Source organism: Varanus komodoensis, unplaced genomic scaffold (assembly GCF_004798865.1).
Source record: "Varanus komodoensis strain SLA01 unplaced genomic scaffold, ASM479886v1 scaffold10, whole genome shotgun sequence".
Taxonomy (NCBI): domain Eukaryota; kingdom Metazoa; phylum Chordata; class Lepidosauria; order Squamata; family Varanidae; genus Varanus; species Varanus komodoensis.
In genome coordinates this window covers 7,539,164-7,561,764 of record NW_025335269.1, presented here as the reverse complement: position 1 = coordinate 7,561,764, position 22,601 = coordinate 7,539,164, and the positions used below count along the sequence as shown (strand labels likewise).

The following is a 22,601-nucleotide window of genomic DNA, read 5'->3' as shown; positions in this document are numbered from 1 at the left end:
CCCTAAGAAAGATCCTGTACCACCATCATTGGCCCGCTGTGACAACTTTGCCCATCACTTTAAGGAGAAAATCGCTCAGATTCGTCACGAGCTGGACTCCACAGTTGATACAGTTCCCTTAGGGGAGGCGCAAAGAACTCTGTCTGGTCCAGCATTATTGGATGAATTTCAGTTAATGAGGTCTGATGATGTGGACAAGGTGCTTGGACAAGTACGTCCTACCACCTGCTTACTCGACCCTTGCCCTTCATGGCTGCTGACCATAGCCAACCACGGGAATGGTTCCTGGATCCTGGAGGTTATTAATACCTCTCTGAGGGATGTCCAGGTGCCCACTCCTTTAAAGGAGGCGGTAATCAGACCTGTCCTAAAGAAGGCATCTCCGAATCCAGAGATGGCCACCAATTATAGACCGGTGGGCAACATCCCATTTTTGGGCAAGGTGTTGGAACGGGTGGTGGCAGGACAACTCCAAGCACTCTTGGAAGAAACTGATTATCTGGACCCATTTCAGTCTGGCTTCAGACCTGGGTATGGCACTGAATCTGCCTTTGTTGGCCTGTATGATGACCTGTGCAGGGAGAGAGACAGGGGGAGTGTGTCCCTGTTGATTCTCCTGGACCTCTCAGTGGCTTTCGATACCATCGACCATGGTATCCTCCTGGATAGGCAGCCGGGACAGGGAGTAGGAGGCACTGCTTGGCAGTGGTTCCGCTCCTGCCTTGACAGCTGATTTCAGAAGGTAGTGCTGGGGGGTCTTTGGCTCTACACAATGGCAACTTTGCCATTGTGTACCGCAGGGTTCCAGTTTGTCCCCCTTGCGATTTAATATCTACATGAAACCGCTGGGAGAGGTCATCAGGAGGTTTGGGCTGCGGAGTCATCAGTATGCTGATGACACCCAGCTCTACCTCTCTTTTTCAAACCAGGTGAGGCAGTGGCTTTATTGAACCGGTGCCTGGCTGAGGTAATGGGCTGGATGAGGGCCAATAAACTGAAACTCAATCCACGTAAGACAGAGGTTGTGTTGGTGGGTGATTTGAGCTCCTGGGTAGGTGACTTGGGCCTTGCCCTGGACAGGGTTGCACTCCCTCTAAAGGACAGGGTCCGCAGCTTGGGAGTGCTCCTCGAGCCAGAGCTGTCCTTGGAAGCCCAAGAGACAGTGGTGGCAAGGAGTGCTTTCCTTCAGCTTCAGCTAATCTAACAGCTGCATCCCTACCTAGAGAAAGATTGCCTAGCAACAGTAACACACGCATTGGTTACTTCCCGGTTGGATTTCTGTAATGCACTTTACGTGGGGCTGCCCTTGAAGACAGTCCGGATACTTCAGATGGTGCAAAACAGAGCTGCCAGGATGCTGTCGGGGACTGGGCGTTATTCTCATATATCCTCAGTCTTCTATCAGCTCCACTGGTTTCCCATCGAAGTCCGGACTCAATTCAAGGTGCTGGTTATTACCTATAAAGCCCTAAACGGCTTGGGACCTGGATACCCAAAGGAACGCCTTCTTCCCTATTTGCCCTCCCGCCCCGAGATCAGCAGCAGAAGCCCTCCTCCGTGAACCCTCTGTGAAAGATGTTAGGAGACAGAGTACCCGAAGGAGGGCCTTCTCTGCGGTGGCGCCCCATCTATGGGATGCGCTCCCCAGAGAGGTCCACCTGGTGCTGTCAGTATATGTTTTTCGGCACCAGGTTAAGACCTTTTTATTTAATCAATATTTTAATAAGTTTTAATACTGAATTTTATCATCATATTTTAATTGCAGCCAGAGTGGGTCATTAATTTATGTTATGTTAGATATTTGTATTTTATTTGTGTAAGCCGTCCTGAGGCTCTTGCAAAGGACAGCAAACAAATATCCTAAAAAAAAAAAAAAGTAAGAAAGCTGAATCTGCTGGAGAAGTTTTGGCTATGACTGTCATTGTTAATTGACTTTTTTAAAAAAATAATACTTGTGTAATCTGCACTATTGGATTCACAGGAGAGATAGAAAAAATAATCTGTTAAAATCACTAGGCTTGGATCTAAATTTAGTTATACTTAAAATAGAACAATTGAAATCAATGGGAACAATTGAAATCAATGGGTAATCACTAACAAGTCCCACTGATTTTAATTGATCTAATCTTCACTGTAACTAAGGGTGTAGTCCTATTCCTGTTTAGATTTTTTCCCTGTCTAAAGATGCACAGGATTGCACTCTAAATATAGATCCAACCCTTAAGATGCCAGAAGATACTGGAAAGCTTGTCCCAGTAGTTGGTGAAACAAAAAGGACTTGAACTGTGCCAGCGTAGGGGTATTTTTCTACAGTGTTCTCATTCTGCTCTCACTCATTGTATTAAGGCTTCTTCAGAAGTTCCCAGTGGAGGATTACTTATTTCTGGAGTCCTTTGTGATTATCACTATTTTATTAATATACCCCTATTGGTAGCACAAACAGGTCTTCAACATGGCTTCTGGTAACTGGACAGGATGCCTAGTGAGCTGTAGGCAGTTGACATCAGATATTAATTTATTTTGTCAGGCATAATCTTGGATCCACTGAGCCAATAGCACAACTTCGATAGAATTTAAATTAGCTGCCTGCTAGATCTGGGGAAGCAAACAGTTTCAGTACAAAAGGGTAGCTTCGGGGGGGCTACCCCCAGTTCAGAGTGAGAGCAATATGAGGGCTTCATTGGTCCAACATGATAGCATCACAAAGCAATTCTGAAAGAAAGGGGGTTTACGGAAGCATTTCCAAAAGTATTCCCACCCAAACTTATTTGGGCTCATCTCTAATTTGAATGATTACTTTCTTTGATTGTCTCTTTCCAGTTCAAGCACTAAGAATGATCTTGGTATAGCTCCACAGTGGACCTGGTTCTCTCCTACAGTGCATGTATGTGAGTCCCACTTTGATTATGGGAGATCGAACAAATTCATCATGGGACAATAGCTGCCCTTGTTTAATATGGGGTCATGTGTAAACCACTGTCTTAAAATACTGACCTTGAAGGAGCCCTTTCAAGCTGTTTTTAAGAATCTGTCAATAGCAAGCACAATATTTCAGATCTGTTTGCACAATTTTCTCTTAATAAGGTTATAGTAATAATTAAAAGTGTTTCACTCTCCCTTGGAGCAAAGGAGATATTAGAGGTCTTTGATGGTCTAACTGCAAAATGTTCCTAAGGTAACTTTTTAACCTTTAAATTATTTTGTTATTTGTTATCATGGAGATTCTGGACAGATTTTGAGATGAATTATTTGCATACTTTCTACATTTGCATCAGAAAAGCATTCTTTGAAATAATTTAAGTGCTGAGTATATAAAAGAATAAAGTTTGGGATCCACTGAGTGCCAAAATCTGCTGCAGCTATTATTGGTATAAATATTAGGAATATGCATTGAAAGCAGATTTCGGTACCATTTCAGCCTTCATATTAGTGATGAGGGGAGAAAAAAATTAGGGAACAATGTTCTAACAAACTGGTTTATACTCTGTGCCATTTCAGTGGTCTCAGGGGCCGGGTCACACACTCAGCCACTCCAGGATCCTCTGCATGTAGTGAAGGAGTTGGTATACAAACATCTCCCAATTTGTGTGTGACCAGATATAAGCTTAACTTGTGTATCATATATCACTCACATATTAAGCACCTATGTTACACATTACTTAGGCTGCAGTTTTACACACATTTCCTGGAGGGCAAGCCCTGTTGAACACAATGGGTTTTACATCTGAATAAGCGTATATAACAGTACTTTGTTATTGTTTATTGTTATCCAGCCATAGATTGTTACCATTTCATTGTAAACAATTAAGGGATATGTACTGCTGAACATATACCATAAAATTAAAAAGATTAAGGGTGCAATCCTATGCATGTTTAAACAGAAAAATGTCGTACCTCTTCCAGTATAGTCATGGGACTTCTTTCTGTCCAAACATGAACAGGGTTACATCCCAATATATCCAAATTATAACTGAATTAAAATAAAACAATACATCAACAAATGTACAGCATTTTTCAAAACAAGTAATCAAAATACAGATAAATGCAAATAAATAGATTATGAATACAAATAAATTGAACTGTCAAATGAACTTATATCTGGGTGGAGGGAGAGTTGGGCACATTCATTCCAACACTACAAAGAGAGGATCCTCTTTAGGTGAATTGACCCTGAGTAACAGTCCAGTCTAAATCACTTACGCTCATTCAATTGCTTGATTCTCCTTAACATAATGGCCAAGTCAGGCAAGGCTCTAAGATTATGGAATGCACGCATGGTAGGGTGAGATCACTTGTACTTTGCTGCCACTGGATGAGCATGTGCTGCCTCCGTGCCCAATAGAGTGCTCTCTATTAGATGTAACGATCATATTGCAGAATCAATCTGTATCTGAACCCTAAAATAATATTTTGGACAGGAAATCTGCATTGAACCCAAAGTGGAACCAGATCCCTAACCACAAAAATGATGACTAGTTCCAAAAGATCAATAACAAAAGTCAATAAGGTTTCTTAAAAAGTTTATGATGGTTGGTGTAAGAGGACCTTTCTCCTAACCTTAGAGAGGAAGACTAAAGAAACTAGATGTCCCTAGAAGTTATGGAAGATGCAGGAGAGAGGGTTTTAGGATGGCCTGTTTTTCTACATTTACCATAACCCCCAATACAGAATTTTTTTTTTCAGAGGAGGACAAAAACAATCTCCATATGGGCAATTGGGATTTCTAAAGAATTATGTTTCAAATAATTAACTGTTATCAGTCTTTCGATTCCAGTGCCTATTTAAGATAAGGTTGAGTGTGAGTGATAAGAGATACTTGATCAATGGAAGGTCTACAAATATATCTAGATTCTTTATATGTAGTAAAATGGAAATAAGAATACAAAATCAGTTTATCGGAATGTGGCTGACATTTGTGGCTGACATTAGCTTAAGAAAAATTAAATTCAAACTGGACAATTAAGCATACTGAAGAACCAGAACTAAACCCTAGATTTTGATGCCTTAGTTCCCTGATATGCATCAAGCATCATAGAACAGAAGAGTTGGAAGGGGCCATGAAGGCCATCGAGTCCAACCCCCCTGCTGTTGCAGGACACTACGTTACACCTTCCCACTCAGATGGCTGTCCAGGTTCTTTTTGAATGTCTCCAGTGAGGGAGTATCCACCACCTCTCAGGCAGCTGGTTCCACTGTTGTATTGCTTTGACCGTGAGGAAGCTTTTCCGGATGTCCAGCTTGAATCTGGGTTGTCGCAACTTGAATAGATTATTCCGTGTCCTACATTCTGGCATTAGCACTTCACCTTCCTCTTTGTGACAACCTTTGAGATACTCATAGAGGGATATCATGCCCCCCTCTCAGTCTTCTCAAGGCTGAACATGCCCAGTTCCCTCTGTCTCTCCTCATAGGGCAGTGTTTCCAAACCCTAGATCATTTTTGTTGCCCTCCGCTGGACTCTTTCTAATTTACCTGCATCTTTCTTAAAAGATTCAGGGTGCACTGACCTAATCCATACAATTTTCCAGATTCTGAGTGACAACAGCTGCATCTTTTGGAGTAATTTGTACTGGATTTCATGCAAGTAGGTCCTGTGCAAATGCTGGATAGCATCCTATTCTCATATGTTTGCGGAAGCAACTACTCCTGCAACTAGACATTTGCATTTCTTCGTTGTGGCCTCTGTGCATCACACATATGGGTTGCTGTGCCTGCGCAGTGCCTAGGCCAGAAGATTAGAAAGCTAACAGTTTTGGCGGGAAAACTCCGCTCCCCTCCCCCTTTGTGGTATAAATAGAACGGAGTGTCCGCCATTTTGCTCAGTCTTTGTGACCGCCGTTCGCTGTGCCTCATGCCTGTTCATCTCTCGCTATAGATCTGTGCCTCTTTGTTGTTTTTTCTCAAAAAGTTTAAACTTCTCTTACTCCAAGTTTGTTCTTCTCCCTGATTCTGTCCGTTTTCTTCTTGAATTCTTTATATATAAAAAAACAAAAAAATTATCTTACCCTCTATACTGTCCTCTTCATTTTTCCACGATGGCACAGCGAGCGGCATTCCGCAAATGTATTGAATGTGGATCTAAAATGTCGCCAGTTGATCCACATGGTCTATGCCTCCTCTGCCTCAGCGAGGGGCATAGGACCGACAAGTGCGGTCATTGCTTGGCGTTTACCAAGCAGGCGTGGAAAAATAGGGAGAATCGTCTCAGAAAGCTCCTATGGGAAAAGGCATTAATGTAGTCCGACCAACTGCTGCTATGGCCTGCTTCCTCTTCGTCCGCACCTCCTCAGCACTCCTCCTCCACCATGAGCGCTCCGGCGAAGCGTCCTTCCTCGACCTCTGCCGACCCTCCTCAGCATCCTTCGGATGAGGGCGCCGCTTCTATGGGGGCTCAGTCGCTGCCTTCTCCCCCGACTAAGAAACAGGAGAAGCACAAGCATACCAGTCTGGATAAAACTTCCACCCATAAGAAGTTGAGGAAGGAAAAGGTGGATAAGCCCGCTCGCAAGAGCAAGAAAGCTGACCGCCCTAAACAACGAGGCTCAGGTTCATCGGGCTTCTCGGTACTGACAGCCGCCACGGTACCGACCCCCTCGGGACCGGCCCTGCAACTCGTTATGCAGGTGACACCACCGGGATCCCCCAGGCCAACCACTCGGCCTGAGAGCGTGCCTTCCCAGCAACAGGAGGAGCCACTTCGGGAGTCCATCTCTGATGGCGAAATCAGAGACTCCCTGCCGAGGGAATGCTCACCAACACCCATGCCACCAACTGAATCTTATGTGGCCTCACCATTACCTCCTAGAGGTCGCAGCCGTTCATCCGAGCATCGAGATGAAAGTTGGTTGATTCCGGGATATGGTGCTCCCCCCAGCTGGGGTGGGTACCAGCCATATCCCTATTTCCCTCGTGAGCAGAGATCACCATCGGTCCTGAGGGATGTGCCATCCACCTCCAGGCATACGGAGACGAGGCGCCCAGCCTCCCTGAAACCTCTTCCTCCTCAAACGATGACCGGCCGCACTACGTGGAAGACTCCAAGGACTCGGAGGTCGACTCCACATCCCCTGATGTGGCTGTCGCATATCAAGGGCCTACTTCACCCCATGAACCTCATGTCTCATTCACAGAGCTCATGTCCCGCTTGGTTCATTCGCTTGAAATTGAAGCCCATCAACAGCCAGGCCCTTCAACAGATCGCTTCTATGACGTTGTTCGGGGACAGCAGTCCGCATCCATAGCTCTGCCGCTTATAACTACACTGCGCCAGGCTATGGTCCAACCCTGGGACCAACCGGCCCAACCACAAGTGACCTCCCGCAGATATGAAGCTATGTATAGACTTTGGGACGATGACATTCCCTTCCTGCTCCGTCACTCAAAACCAAACTCTCTTGTGGTTGAATCCTCCCAGGGCAGGGAGTCCAGGGGACATACCGCTCCTCAGGACAAGGAAGGGAGGAAAATCGATATGCTTGCACGCCGAGTCTATGCGGCCTCTGGACTCGGCGTGCGCATATCGAACTACGAAGCGACACTGGCACATTACCAGTACTTTATCATGCAGAAACTGGATGATGTCACTTCCTCCCTTCCGGACCACCAAGCGGACCTTGCCAGGGTTTTTATTAAGGAGGCGATGCAGGTGGCAGTACAACAGCTGTCTACCGCTTGTCACCATGTAGACACCGATTCAAGGGCCCTCGTCAACGCCATCTCGCTACGCCGACATGCGTGGCTGCGCAATTGTAATTTCCCCGATGAGATGAAGCGCAGAATCGAGGAAATGCCTTTTGATGGTACTGGTTTGTTCCACCAGAAGACTGACTGAAAATTAAAGGCGATTCATGAATCACACCTAACCGCACGCCGCATGGAGCTCCCGCAAAAACGTAAGTGGCAGTGGCCCCAGTTGTCCTACCGGAATCAACCATATTATCCGCGCCAGCTAAACTACCCTCAAACCCGACAATACCAACAACGGCAGTGTCAGAGGCAGCAAGCACAACAGCGTTTTTCCCAAGGCCGTAGGCGATTCGATACTGATAAACGCCCACATTGACAGCTTACGCGAACCATCCTCTCTATTCCAGCACCACCTTCCCTTTTCCCTTTTGGGGACCGGCTCCAGGGCCGACTCCCCATTTGGGAGTCCATTACATCTGATAGGTGGGTGTTTGGGTATAGGATAGAATTTGATGTTATCCCTCCTTCGAGCCCGATTTGCTTCACACCTTCTTCATCGGTGCTACGTGATGAAGTCTCACAGCTTCTTCTCAAGGGAGCGATTCGAAAATTGTCCTGCTTGGAAGGATTGCATGGATTCTATTCCAGATATTTTACAGTCCCGAAAAGGGACGGTGGTCTCCATCCGATCCTGGACTTACGAACTCTTAACAAGTACATCAAACCAAGGAAGTTCTGGATGACCACTTTATAGAACATTCTTCCGTTATTGAAAAGAGAGGATTGGTTTGCCTCACTGGATTTGAAGGATGCTTATTTTCATATTTCCATACATCCTTCACACAGACGCTTTCTACGTTTTACTGTCGAATCCGACCTGTTCGAGTTTAACGTCCTACCCTTTGGCTTGGCCACAGCCCCTCAAGTCTTTACAAAATGTATGGCACCGGTATGCGCACACTTGCGGACTCGCGGAGTACAGGTTTACCCATACTTAGACGACTGGCTGATCGTCTCACAATCCGAACAAGCTCTCTTGTCTGATATACAAATGACCTGCGCTTTGCTCGATGCTCTCGGCCTCTGCATTAACCGTGACAAATCGACCCTTATTCCCACGCAGGTGATTGATTTCATCGGGGCACGACTCGACTCGACACAGGAAAAAGCTTTCCTCCCACCAGAACGTCAGAATGCTTTATGCAGCCATATTGATTGGATTCGATTACACAGAACGGTTCCAGCCTTGTCCGTTCAGAGACTACTAGGGCATATGGCTGCTGCTATTGCCATTGTCCCGTATGCCAGGTTATGTATGCGACCCATTCAACTGTTCAACACTGTTTTTCAACCACAACAAGATCCTGCCACCAAGCAGATTCGGATCCCGCGTGCAGTCCTTCACACTTTAACGTGGTGGACCATCACAGACAACCTGTCGATCGGCACCCCATTTCGACCACCTCGGCCAACAACGACTCTGTACACCAACTCATCCCTCCTCGGATGGGGTGCGGCATGTTTGGGACATCGGGTCCAAGGTACTTGGAACCAACGAGAGGCAAGGAAACACATCAACTTCCTGGAACTTCTGGCGATTTTCAACGCCCTCAAGGCTTTCGAGACTGTGTTATGCCGTCAAATTGTCCAAATTGCATCAGACAATACAGCGGCAGTTTTCTACATCAACAAGCAGGGGGGCACAAAATCTACAGCCTTAGCACGCCTGTCGATGGACATTTGGGACTGGTGCATACCGAGGAACATCACACTTATGGCGGTTCACCTGGCTGGAACCAACAACGTTGAAGCAGATACATTAAGCAGACAGATGTTGACAACCCACGAATGGGAGTTGGACAAACAACTTTGCGAGGGACTCTTCTGCCTGTGGGGTTATCTGGATGTGGACCTGTTCGCCACACAACAGAACAGCCTGTGTGCCCTTTACTGTTCCAGAGCGGGCGTCGGGCCGGGATCGATGGGAGATGCTCTCATGGTCCCTTGGAGCAACATGACTTTTTATGCGTTTCCTCCAATCCCACTTCTGACAAGAGTGATAACAAAAACAGCCCAGGACAGGGCCACGGGGATACTAGTGACTCCGTGGTGGCCGAGACAACCATGGTTTACCACTCTCTTGCTGCTGTCCAGAAGAACATTCCTTCATCTACCAACTCTCCCGCACTTGTTAACACAACAAGGAGGAGCAATCCACCATCCGGATATATTCTCTCTGAAGCTGACGGCATGGCGAATCACCTGATTCACGTCACCGAGTCGGAACCAGGGACACCTCATGCTACGGGTGACCTCACTCAACACACGGTATATGCAGCCCTGACTTCGAATTCGACAGCGAATATCACGATACCGATGCCTACCGACAGAGAAATGCAGGCGATTATCGAATCTGCATTAAGACCATCCACTCGTCGTTCCTATACGGCTAAATGGAGAAGATTCTCCTCTTTTGCGGAGTGCCATTCATTCTCCCCTGCAACGGCTTCAGTCACCAATATCTTACAATTTCTTTTACATTTGCATCATGAGGGACTTAAACCGTCATCCATCAAAGTTTATGCAGCTGCTATATCCCATTATTGTGGCACTATACACGGGTTATCAGTCTTCTCACAACCACTGGTTCGGCGCTTCATTAAGGGACTACAAAATTTACATCCGTCTATTCGCCCTGCCATGCCAACGTGGAGTCTTTCTGTAGTGCTCCAAGCGCTTACCAAGCCACCGTTCGAGCCTTTAGTGACTGCGGACTTACACCTGGTGTCATGGAAAACTGCCTTTCTAGTAGCGGTTACATCAGCATGAAGAGCTAGCGAGCTTTGTGCTCTCCGCATAGACCCACCATTTCTGAACTTCCATAAGGAAAAAGTTGTCCTTCGGATGGATTTCTCCTTTTTACCCAAGGTGGCCACATCGTTCCACCTGAATCAGGATATCGTTCTACCGGCTTTCTTTCCGTCGCTGTCGACCCTGATAGAACATGCTTTACACACGCTTGATGTTCGCTGCTGCTTGGCCTTTTACAGATCCCACACTGAATCTTTTCGTACTACTAATAGACTTTTTGTTAAATACTCCAAGCAAAAAAAAGGGATCACCGATATCATCTCAGAGACTCTCTAATTGGATCACCCAGACTATTGTCCTGGCTTATCAGCTATCGAAAATAGACTTACCTGTCTCTCCAACTGGCCGTTCTACACAAGCAGTAGCGACCTCATCTGCTTTTGCCGCAGGGGATCCGTTGCAAGACATCTGCAGAGCTGCGATCTGGGCTGGTCCATGTACTTTCGCTAAGCATTATTGGCTTGATATACATGCCAGACGGAATTGCTCTTTTGGTAGAGCTGTTCTCTCATCCGTTCTTCGATGAGGACACCTCCCTCCACCGAGTCTGGTAAGCTTACAAATCACCCATGTGTGTGATGCACAGAGGCCACGACGAAGAAAAGCATGTTGCTTACCTGTAACTGATGTTCTTTGAGTGGCCATCTGTGCATTCACACAACCCACCCGCCGGCCCCACTCGGTGTCGGTGAGTGGATATCGTGTTTTTTCTCAGTACCATACTATAGTTTGCATCGGTACCATTTGGATTATGTCGCTGGGTGGTTATTTTGTATTCGGTACCGAAATATTAATGGCATCGGTACCGGGAGGTTATATCGCTGACTAGTGATTGTTCTCGGTACTGTACTATAATTCACATCGGTACCGTGGGAATATAATGGTGTCTTATCATTACTTTATTTTTAACCTCTAGAGGGCGAATGTGCGGTCTTCAAGACTGAGCAAAATGGCGGACACTCCGCTCGATTTATACCACAAAGGGGGAGGGGAGCGGAGTTTTCCCGCCAAAAACCGTTAGCTTTCTAATCTTCCAGCCTAGGCACTGCGCAGGCGCAGCAACCCATATGTGTGAGTGCACAGATGGCCACTTGAAGAACATCAGTTACAGGTAAGCAACCTGCTTTTATAAAACAACCTAAAATGAGTGTAAATGCTAGTTTCTAGAATGAGGTAGATCAGTGCAGCTCACAGAAAGGAACTCTTTTGACCTGTCGCAATCTGGAAATGAATGTATTCAGTGTCATTTTATAAGCATGAAAGCCCCATCTTCACTTCTGCAAGTGCAATGAGACTGGCAAAAGTGGAGTTATCTCCATTAGGTACTGTCCAATATATAAATGGGCATCATGTGACCCAGAGGCAACACAAGTACACTTTATCTGATCAAGGCAAAAAGATTTCCACATACCACTGTGTCTTTCTACACACTTAGAGCCTCATCTGAACCAGCCTTAAGATGTTAACCCAGCATTAGCAATCCAAATTATTTTACATTTCCAGTCCTTCCCAGAGGACTGTTTAGCCATAATATTGTTTCAAGTGAGAGTTTTATATTGCAGTGACAAGCAACTTTTTTAATTTATGATAAAATTGTATTATAATGCCTTATTTATTTTCAATCCTGTACAGTATTAAAACATTTGCCTTTCAATTATTATTATTATTATTATTATTATTATTATTATTTACTTTAAAAGATGTATTGTATGAAATGTTGTAAATACTTTTAGCTATGTCAGGTTTATTGCATGTACACTTGTATAAAAAATCTACAAAAGGCACACTTTTAACAGATGCTAATGATTTTTTTTGTAAACTGAGGTTTTACATGTGCATGAAGATGATAAACCCTTTGGAAATGGATGTCCTTTTGCTTCTCGTCTGCAATCTACTGCATGCCACACATGCCTGACTTCAGTAAAAACAAAAACAAAAAACAAAGCAACAAAAAAAGAGTAAGTTTCTTTCTATATGTTTTTGACATATCACATTTGACACAGAGTTTTAAAGGCACTACCAGTTGCATGTGCATACTACAAAAGCAAAATTTCAAAGCAACACCACAATAAAAAATTAACCTGTAATGTTCTGCCAACCTCAATGTTGCTATGTCCACATTATGTGGTATATGAAATGTGCCCTTGACATCTATGCTACCTTAATAACAGTACCTTTGGTCATTAGAAGCAATAAATTAAACTCCACATACTGTAATATATATAAATACATATATATTTTAAAATATGAGTGGAAATAGTAGTGGTGTAAAACCAAGTCTACCAATTCACTAGGTACTGTTTAATACCCTGTTTGACGTAACAGTATAAGTAAATGTTTTGGAAAGGGGATGGCTCTGTAAATCCCAAAATGCCAGAGCACAAGATTTCCCCTGTAGACATGATCATATGAAGCTGCTTTAGACTGGCGGCAGTTCTCCAAGGTCTCAAGCACAGGTCTTTCCCAATCCTGCTGCCTGAGTCTTTGCAGGCATTAATGAGAAGCTGCCCTATCCTAAGTCAGACCGTTGGTTGGTTCATTTGGCTCAGTACTGTCTCATTTGCTTGGCAGTAGTCTCAGGTCTTTCTTGGCCCTGCTGCCTGAGATTATCTGAAAATGCCAGGGGAAAACCTGGAAATTTATGCATGCAAAGCATGTGCTCTACCACTGAGCTATCATCCTTTCCCACCACCCATGAAAAGATGAAATAGTTTACTTAAAAAAGCATTTACATATACTGAAGGAAAGACCTCAAGGTAGGAAGACCAAGATGTCATAGTATCAAACTGTAACAAGGCAGAACTGCATTGAATAAAAGGGAGGATTTGGTCCAGTAAAGTTACCCAGATGGTATTTTTTATGTGATATCTATTGTTATTGTATCTGAGATAAACAGTATAGAGAAATGGCTTTCATACATTATATATTTCTGAACATGATTTTTGTTCAATAGCCTTATTATTTCAATTCATATGGTTCCAAACATGGTGGTACTGAAAATAAAATGCTAAGCTGAACTGTGGGGTTTAGAAAATAAATACAAATTTTTCCTTTTGTCTTTTCTTCGGCTTTCTGAAATTTTCTAAATAAATGTCAAAGCTGCAATTTCAATCATGCTTCCAAGAATGTAAGATCCAGTGACCTCAGTAGGACTTACTTCCAAGTAGGCATGTCCTAGGCCTAGGATGTAACACCACCCCTACTGATTCCTCTTCTCCATCAGCTTTTGTGGTCCCTTCTGAATCCATATACATCAGAGGTGAGCAGTTTGTGGTTCTCCACCCTACAACTCCCATAATCTTTCACCATAGGTTATGCTGTCTAGGGCTGATAGGTGTTGCAGACCAAAACATCTGGAGGTCCACAACTTGCTCACTCATGATGTACACTGACATAATGGAGACAGAATGTGATTTCCTGACTGAGTTTGGTGTCCAACATTTTAAATTGCCAGAAAGATTTTGAGCACTTAAAAGTATTATATAAATGCCAATACTATTTTTGTTATGTCCCCAAATGTCAAGTTGTATTACACAACTTTATTCATATTTGTTCCATTTTATCATTTATTATAAAAATAAACTGTATGATTTATTAAAACTGCAATATTCTAATGTTTCAATTACTCTAATATGGAAACAAAATGAATTAGAATATCTGTAATGTAATGTGACCAGAACGGAATTCAGATGGATGGCTTCTGCTTTGTGAGGCCAGATAGTGTAAAGTTAGAAAACTGTACTCTTTGTTATAATTGAAGCTTAAATTTTAAGCCCACTCTGTTACCTGACAGCATGGTTAATTAATTTCTTCTTCCTCTTATAAATGAAGACATACATAAACAAACACATGCCCTGGACCATCAGAAATTACCAAATTTGTACAGTAGTTGCTTCAGTGCCCCAATTAAAAGCTTTCCCAAGCTCAAATGGCCATGTTCTAGCAATATCACTTGTTTGGTTCTGACAACAGTTAATGTTTCTGTCTTTTTCATGCATGTTTTCTGATAGTCTTTCCATTGTCATTCCTGTTAGCCTTCTCTGGAGCAACAGTCTTCTGTAATGTTCCTTCACAAATAGTTTTTTTGTTTTGTTTTTAATTCAAAGAAAATGGTGATACAACAGGGAAAGAAAGATTACCTAAAGGTGCAGTCTGTACAGATTCACCTTGGAGTAAACTCATTTAACACAGTGGGCTTTGCTTCCGAGTAGGCACACATTTGATCGCATTGCAAAATTTTTATTTTGAAATCCACCATGGTACATGTACTTTTCAAGTGTGTTTTGCAGCCTAATGTTTTCACAGCGTGAAGTTTCCACCTTATGAAGGAATCTGGGGCATGAGCTTATTGGTCATGCGATGCCAGATGACCAACCATTGCAGGTTAATCAGCTGCTACATAAAAGCCATTTGTGGCAGAATCGAATGTATCCTACCTACATGTTTTAGTGCCTTGCAAAATATCTCAAATACAAGGGATCCTGGACTGGGGGTGGAGAATCAAAATGTGTACAGCAAAGTGAAGTACAAAAATTGGCCTGGTACAGACAGTATAGAAAGAAGGTGCTAAAAAGGAAGTGTAAGAAAAAGCATATAAAAGAGAATAAATTTATATGATGATAAAAAGCATATAAAAGAGAATAAATGTATAAGATGATGATAAAAAGCTGTAATAGGCATGTGAAATTTACTTTTCCCCCAAAAAATGAAAATTAGGCAAAAAGTTGAGTATATGAATAGTTAAGAGAATTAAAGATTTATCTCAGAAGTCCTGAGCGAATATAGTGTATATTACCTACAGACCAAGAAACTGAGGTCTAGGGGAAGACATAAAAGCTGCCACAAAATCTCCATTATTTGTTTATTTATTGAGGGATTTATGTCTCACCCTCCTGTCAAATTCCCAGGATGGTTTTCAGATGCGCAAAATTCAATGAAACAAATTCAAAACCTAGAAAAAAACGTGAAAACAAGCCAATAGGAGATGCATAAAAACATTACTGAGCCAATATTCACTGAATTAAGTGGTCTGAGAAAATTAAAGGCTTTTTCTGAGAATTACCCCCCTCAATTTTAGCAAAATGTAAGCTTCTCTGGGGTTGAGTATTACACAGATGGATGCCACTACTGAGAAGGTTCTATGAAGGGAACTTGGAGAAGGCCTCCTATGAATATACAGTGGTACCTTGGCTCACGAACACCTCAGTTCACGACCAAATCGGGTCACAAACAAAACATTCAGAAAAAAAATTGTCTCAGTTCATGAACTCCACATTGGGTGATGACCACGATCGCGGCCATGTGGTCACATGAACACAATGACGATCATGGCCGTCTTCCCTGCATAAGTGCAACCGTGATCACAGCCATCTCCCCCACCCCCGAGCATGATCGCTATTGCACAATTATAGTTTGGGCTCTCCCTTCAAACAATAACCTCTCCCCCACCTAGGTCACTGTTCTCTACTGTACTGTACTTTGTCATGGAATGGATTAAGTTCATGAGCCGAAGTACCACTGTACTGATGTATAGACAGAGACATGTGGAAGCAGACGTTGGGAACAGAACAGTCCATAGAATATTTTAATCACGTTTACTCAACCTGAAGCTTTAACTCTAAAGTCAGAACGGACATTAGCAGCTACTTTTTTCATTTCTACTCAGGAGCAGACACAGGTTCCAGTCTGGATTAGAACCTTAACATGGCTTTAACCTTTACACACACATTGTATGCCTTGAATTTTGATTGCAAAATAGTGATCCATAATGGTTTAAAACAGTCTTGAAAGGAATGTCTGTTTGGACCCTCCACATGGCTGACACTTTCTGTGTGTCTGTCCAGGGTGAGCACTCTGAGAATAGTGGTAGGAACCCCTGTCTGGTGAGAAGTAGAATGCCAGCTGGTGCACTTGACAGAGGAGGGAGAGAAACGGGGGCAGAGTGGAGGGCATCAGTGTGAGTTCTAAGAGAAGCACTAGAGAGGTCACTGTCGGCATAGGGATGATGAAGACATATGCAACAGATTCAAATGAGTTCAGATTTCTATGACTCCAACCTGCAGATACCACAGTGGACCAGCTTTTCTGAGTCATGTGGATTCCACAGGCTTGCAGAACAGTTACCGTATTTTTCTGTCTATAAGACGCCCCCATGTATAGGACACCCTCCACTTTTCCTACTGATCTCCGAGCGAGCAAGCTAGCTGCTGCTACATGCACTCCACCTCATTGCCCCCCCTGCACACATGCGCGATCATGCCATTCTCCCCTCCCAGAGCACCCCTGTGTATAAGATGCCCCTCCATTTTTAGTAAGTGTTTTTAAGAAAAAGTATCATCTTATACAGGGGAAAAATGGTATTTACTTTTGCAGGCAAATAATGCAAATTTGCTGCAACACTAATGTTCATTAGTACAAGCAGAACACAATTTTTGTACATCTCTAAAAAAGTGTGAATGAAAATTGAAACTCCCCCTTCTATCCCAGCCTACATCCAGCATCATGGAAAAGGTTCTCCTTTCTCTTTAATCTTTGACTTCTCAGAAATAGTCAACCAAAAGACTTGGTTTAGATATGAGGGAGAAGAAAGGCAGGTTGCTTGCCTGTAACTGTCATTCTTCGAGTGGCCATCTGTGCGTTCACACATTATGGGTGCTGCACCTGCGCAGTGCCTGCAGCTGGGAAAGATTCAGAGATTTAACAGTTTTGGCGAGAACTCCACATCCTTCCCCCCGCAATAGTATAAAGGGCAGAGTGCCTGCCATTTCCCCAGTTTACTGAAGACTGCCCATTTGCCCCCGTGTGGAATCGGTAAAAAACCTAATTCACAGTAAATGAGAGATCAGATAGAGATGCTCAAGTAAGAAGCATATGAGATACACCTATACTATATAGGTAGAAGAACAATGTGGAAGGATAGACCAAAATGATACCTATCAACCCAGTCACCGACACCAAGTGGGGCCAGTGGGTGGGTTGTGTGAATGCACAGATGGCCACTTGAAGAACAACAGTTACAGGTAAGCAACCTGCCTTTCTTCATTGTGGCCTCTGTGCATCATACATTATGGGTGATTAGTAAGCTTACCATACCTGGAAGCGGGACGGTGTCGTCACTAAAGAACTGAGGAGAGGACTGCACGGCGAAAGAGCAGTTTTGTCTGGCATGAACATCTAGTCAGTAGTGTTTGGTCAACGGGCAAGGGGTAGTCCAGGTAGCCGCCTTGCAGATGTCATGCATAGGGATGCCAGCAGAAAGGGCAGAAGAAGCAACAACAGCCCCTGTGGAATGCCCTTTAGGCAGCACAGGAAAGTCCAACTTGGATAGACAATAGGAGAATTTGATAGTTTGAACGATCCACTTAGAGAGTCTCTGAGAAGTAATCGGAGATCCTTTGTCGTGTTCAGAATATTTGATGAAAAGGCATTTAGTCTTCCTGAAAGACTCAGTCTCGGATTGATAGAATGCCAAACAGTGTTGGACATCAAGTGAATGTAGAGAACGTTCTATCGACGTGGAGAGCATAGGAAAGAATGCTGGCAAGACGATATCTTGATTGATGTGGAAAGGCAAAGCAACCTTAGGAAGGAAGTCCGGGTCAGTACAGAGAACAACTTTCTCCTTGTGGAAGTTGAGATAAGGTGGGTCAATTTGTAAAGAGTTCGCTAGCCTTCCTGGCTGAAGTAATGGCTATAAGGAAAGCTGTCTTCCAGGATAAAAGACATAAGTCTGTAGTGGCTAGCAGTTCGAATGGAGGCTTGGTGAGAGCCTGAAGAACCACTGAAAGACTCCATGTTGATACCACCGAGTGGACTGGTGGTTGGAGGTTCTGTAGTCCTTTTAAGAAGCAATGAACAAGAAAATGTGAAAACACTGAGGAGCTCGATAAGGAGCAGCGATGATGTGAAACAGCGATATAAACTTGAATAGAAGAAGGTTTAAGTCCATTTTGGTGTACAGACAGGAGAAATTGTAAAATGTTCTCAATTGAGGCTGAGTGAGGAATAAATTGGTAGGTTAACATGAATGAAGTAAAGCATTTCCATTTACCTTCATAGGAGCATCGAGTAGCTGGTCTTAGAGCAGATTAAAGAATAAACTGTATGGCAGGATGGAAAATGCCCGGATTCGATGAAGAACTAGGAACCAATGTTGAAACCGATGGTACGGCTGTGGTGGAGGGCTGCTGAAGAGGTGTCGAATCCAACAGATTTGTCAGTGTTGATGAGACAGCATTAGTTATCAAATGAGCCAGGCCATAAGGTTCAGAGAATGTAGATCTGGATGTTGAATGGCGCCACTTTGTTGAGTGAGAAGATGTGGAATCTACAGAAGACGAAGGAAAGTCTTGGAGAGAATGGTGGGAAACCACGGTTGGCGGGGCCACCAAGGTGTTATGAGAATCCCTGGAGGATGAATCAGCCAGAGAAGGAGGAGGTCTAGATAGCACAGCTGCTGATGTCGAGGGAACATCTTTCAGGACCAGATGTGGTATGGAGTGATGCGGGAGTATGGAAGGCCTGGGGTAGTATCCGTGTGGTGGGTAGTAGTCCCATGGGATGGATCGAAATCGCCATAGGACATAGGCACCCAGCTCCTCGAAGGCTGTCTTGGAGTGTGCTGTTGCTGGTGGATCTGTGACCGAGGCTGGGCCCTTGGACAAGCCTCAGGAGAAGCCAGCATCAGAGTTGGAGAGCACGCTGATGGTAGTCCAGTCAGAGATCGAGGTGGCGAGTCCTGAATCTCACCATCAGACATGGAACTGTGAACAACAGCCTCCGAGCGGTCCAGAGTAGGTGGAGCTGGGAGGCAGATCCTCTGAGGGGACCCTGGTGGGGTCACCTGCACGACGGACTGTACATGTGAACTGGTCGGTGTCGTAATCAAGATGGCGGTTGGTACCGATGGCATGGTCATACCTGAGTCTCTCTGTGGTGGCTTAGCAAACTTTTTCTGCTTACGATCCTACTTACCAGCCTTGTTCTTTTTAGCTTTTTTGGGAGCCGAAGGCTCATTGGATCCAGTATGCTTCCTCTTCTCCTTCTGCTTATGGTGAGGAGAATGAGAGGAGTGTTTAGCCTCCATAGGAGTCCTACCATCAGCCAATGGACGAAGAGGAGGAGCGGTCATAGATGGGCCCACCAGCATGGTCTCAGCCGCAAGCTGTCAGATGCGACCAAGGCCTGGTCCCACAGAATCTTCCATAGGCGGTTCTCACGATTCTTACAGGCCTGCCTCATGAAAGACTGGCAATGGCCAAACTTATCAGTCCTGTGTCCTTCCTTCCCCCAAGCAAAGAAGGCACAGGTCGTGTGGATCAGTGGGGGACATTTTAGCTCCACACTTGGAGCACTTGCGGAAAGCTGCTTGCTGAACCATCAAAGAAAAAGAAGAGGATAGTGAGGGAGAGAGAAAAACGCACAAGATTAACGATAGACGGGTTTTTTTAAAACAAATTTTAATGGGGAAAGGGGAAGGGAAAAGGGGAAGAAAAACTTTCTAGAAATGGGGGGATTAGGTGGTTATAACTTGGAAAGGAGATAGTAACAAGAAAGATAAACAGCAAATGAAAGTCTATAGAAAAGGCAAGTATAGCTACGAGAGACAATGAAAGGCTCGAGGCACAGCGAATGGCAGTCACAAGAAGACTGGGAGTTCCTGCCAAAATCGTTAAAGCTTGACTCTTTCCTGGCTTTAGGCACAGCGCAGGCACAGCACCCATAATGTGTGAATGCACAGATGGCCACGATGAAGAAGATGGGTCTTTCCAATCACAGCCAATCTGTTAAGGCTAGCAGTTTGAGGCTTTTTAACTGTCTTCATCACACACTATGACCCTACTTTCAGTGAGAAATCAAACATACCTTCCAATTCTATTTAAATGTAGCTTTCAGAGAGAGAGAAAAAGTTTTAAAGGTAAATTACGAATGCTTTATTATGGCACATTGTTAGTGGTCCACAAGCTCCATTCCACAACATGTCCAACAACATGAAGCTGTTTGAACTATCAAACAAGGCCTTGGCCTACAGCTTGTGATTTTAATAATATAGTGCTGGTTTTGACAATGGTCCCAGCACTGAAGGGAAAAAAAGATGTTCAGCTAGCTATGAGTTCCATACATGATAAAATAGTATCAATATGGATCTAAAACAGCATTATTTCTTCAAAAAAAAAAAGCATTGTTATATAGACCAGCAAATGCTAAATAATTTTCAAGAGGGGAAAAACAGTTTGAGAACCACTTTGTTCCATCTTCAAAGGAATCTTTGTGGCTGCTGTTTCCATGTGGCCATGTCACTTCAATAACATTTGGAATATGGAGAGGCAGTTAGCCCCTTTCTGCACAACCAGCATCAGACATAGATTTCATAGAATGGTAGAGTTGGAATGGGCCATGAAGGCCATCAGGTCCAACCCCCTGCTGTTGCAGGACACCAATTTACTTCACCCCACATGGTGGTGGAATTTAAAGGAAATAATTGCACCAATCTTTCCTCGGGGTGGCTTCCCTATTTCAAATGTTTTTTTTTTAATTTCTAAAATGTATATCTCAGTCTAATGGCTAATCAGCATTCCCACTGCAGCTGGAAATGTTGCAGAAGCAGTGAAAAATGTGACCACCTTGAAAACAGCAACCATATAGCTAGGAGCCAGCTTATACATTTGGCAAAACTAAACCAAGCAGCAAAGCTTCCCTGGAATGTATTCTGTTTGAATGCTGTATCCTTCGCAACCAGGGAAGGGGGGATGTGTGTGGAATGGGACATGGAAAACAGCATAACAAAGAGAAGCCTAGCCTGACTGCTACTCCTTGAAGTGATCGTTTTCTTTGTGCAGAGACATTTTTAGATGGGAAGTTGCCCCTTTCTCTCCTGCTACCTGTTGTAGTGCAGCCCAAGAACAACAGAAACTGGGCTTGTGGTCAGGTAGGAAGAACACCTTCCTGTAATGATGTTCCCATTCTGCTTAGTTTTTATTAAAATTCAGCAAGACATTAAAGTTCAGCAACTGGTTCAATGCCCCCTGTACATCTACAGCACTGATCCTAATCAGTCTGGATCAGACCATATACTCTAACTGCCTCTGAATTTTAATGTATGAGAATTGCTATTGAATTAATTATTGTAAGATGTTCTGTAGGGGACAGGATAGAAAAGCTTTTAATTAATTAATTTCAATGATCTGTGAATCTGGTCCATTATGTTACAAATGTCCTAATAGAAAGAACATTTTCTGCTTTAGAATTAAACTAGATGAAACCCAGTTGCATATTATCTTTTCCTCATCCTTTTTTTAAAATAAAATGCATCTTAGAGAGGCTGTGAGTTTAAGTGGATGAATAGACCAAAATAAGGGCTGTCTAACCCCTTCCTCATGGCAGTCTTTCCACTCAAAATTGCACTCTCAAAGCTGGATTTGAAGATCGTGAGGGAAAGATGCATGCAACTCTTTGGGTTTTGAGAAAGGGACTACCACAGGCAATGCATAATATATTATCTTCAGTCTTACAATAACATAACACACTGGGTAACTTGGAATGAAAATTTTGCATAAATAATACGGGTCTATTTTTATGTACATAGAATATTGTAGAATATCTTCCAGTCTTTTTCTTTCTTTCTTTTTCTCTTTTTTTTTTTTTTTTTGAGATTGTTGAATTGAAAAGAGCAATTGAATATTTGTCCTATTTTTATGTTTGGGGGGAAAAGTGAATGGACTGAAATGTTAAACTTGTGAATGTAAATTTCTTACTGCAACTTTTATACTGAGTGTTTGCACTATTATCATTTCTGGAGTCTAATTAATAAAGGAAACAATCTGCTTGAGTAAACTAGGCTGAAGCTCCTTTCATTAAAGTTGTCAAGTGCTGAACCTGTTTGGCCTGAGTCAAATGACACTCAGCTATTACACTAGCTATTCTTGTCCGTTCTGAGGTGTTCTGTGCTCATACAACCCAACTACTTTCCATCCTTGATAGTTGCTGTGTAGACTGCAGTGGAGGGTGAAAAATTATAAGTAGAACTACTTCACTGAATTCTCACT

At 43.6% G+C, this 22,601-nt stretch overlaps 1 protein-coding gene across 1 annotated transcript in view; it reads left to right on the top strand.

The window, feature by feature from the left end:
* ADCY1 (adenylate cyclase 1) overlaps positions 1 to 22,389 on the top strand; it is a 280,351-nt gene extending 257,962 nt beyond the window's left edge. The window contains exons 21-22 of the transcript XR_006416963.1: positions 2,821 to 2,884; positions 12,382 to 22,389. The gene's annotated coding sequence lies outside the window, so the exon portion shown is untranslated. The remainder of the gene's footprint in view (positions 1 to 2,820; positions 2,885 to 12,381) is intronic.
* The last annotated feature ends 212 nt before the right edge of the window (positions 22,390 to 22,601 follow it).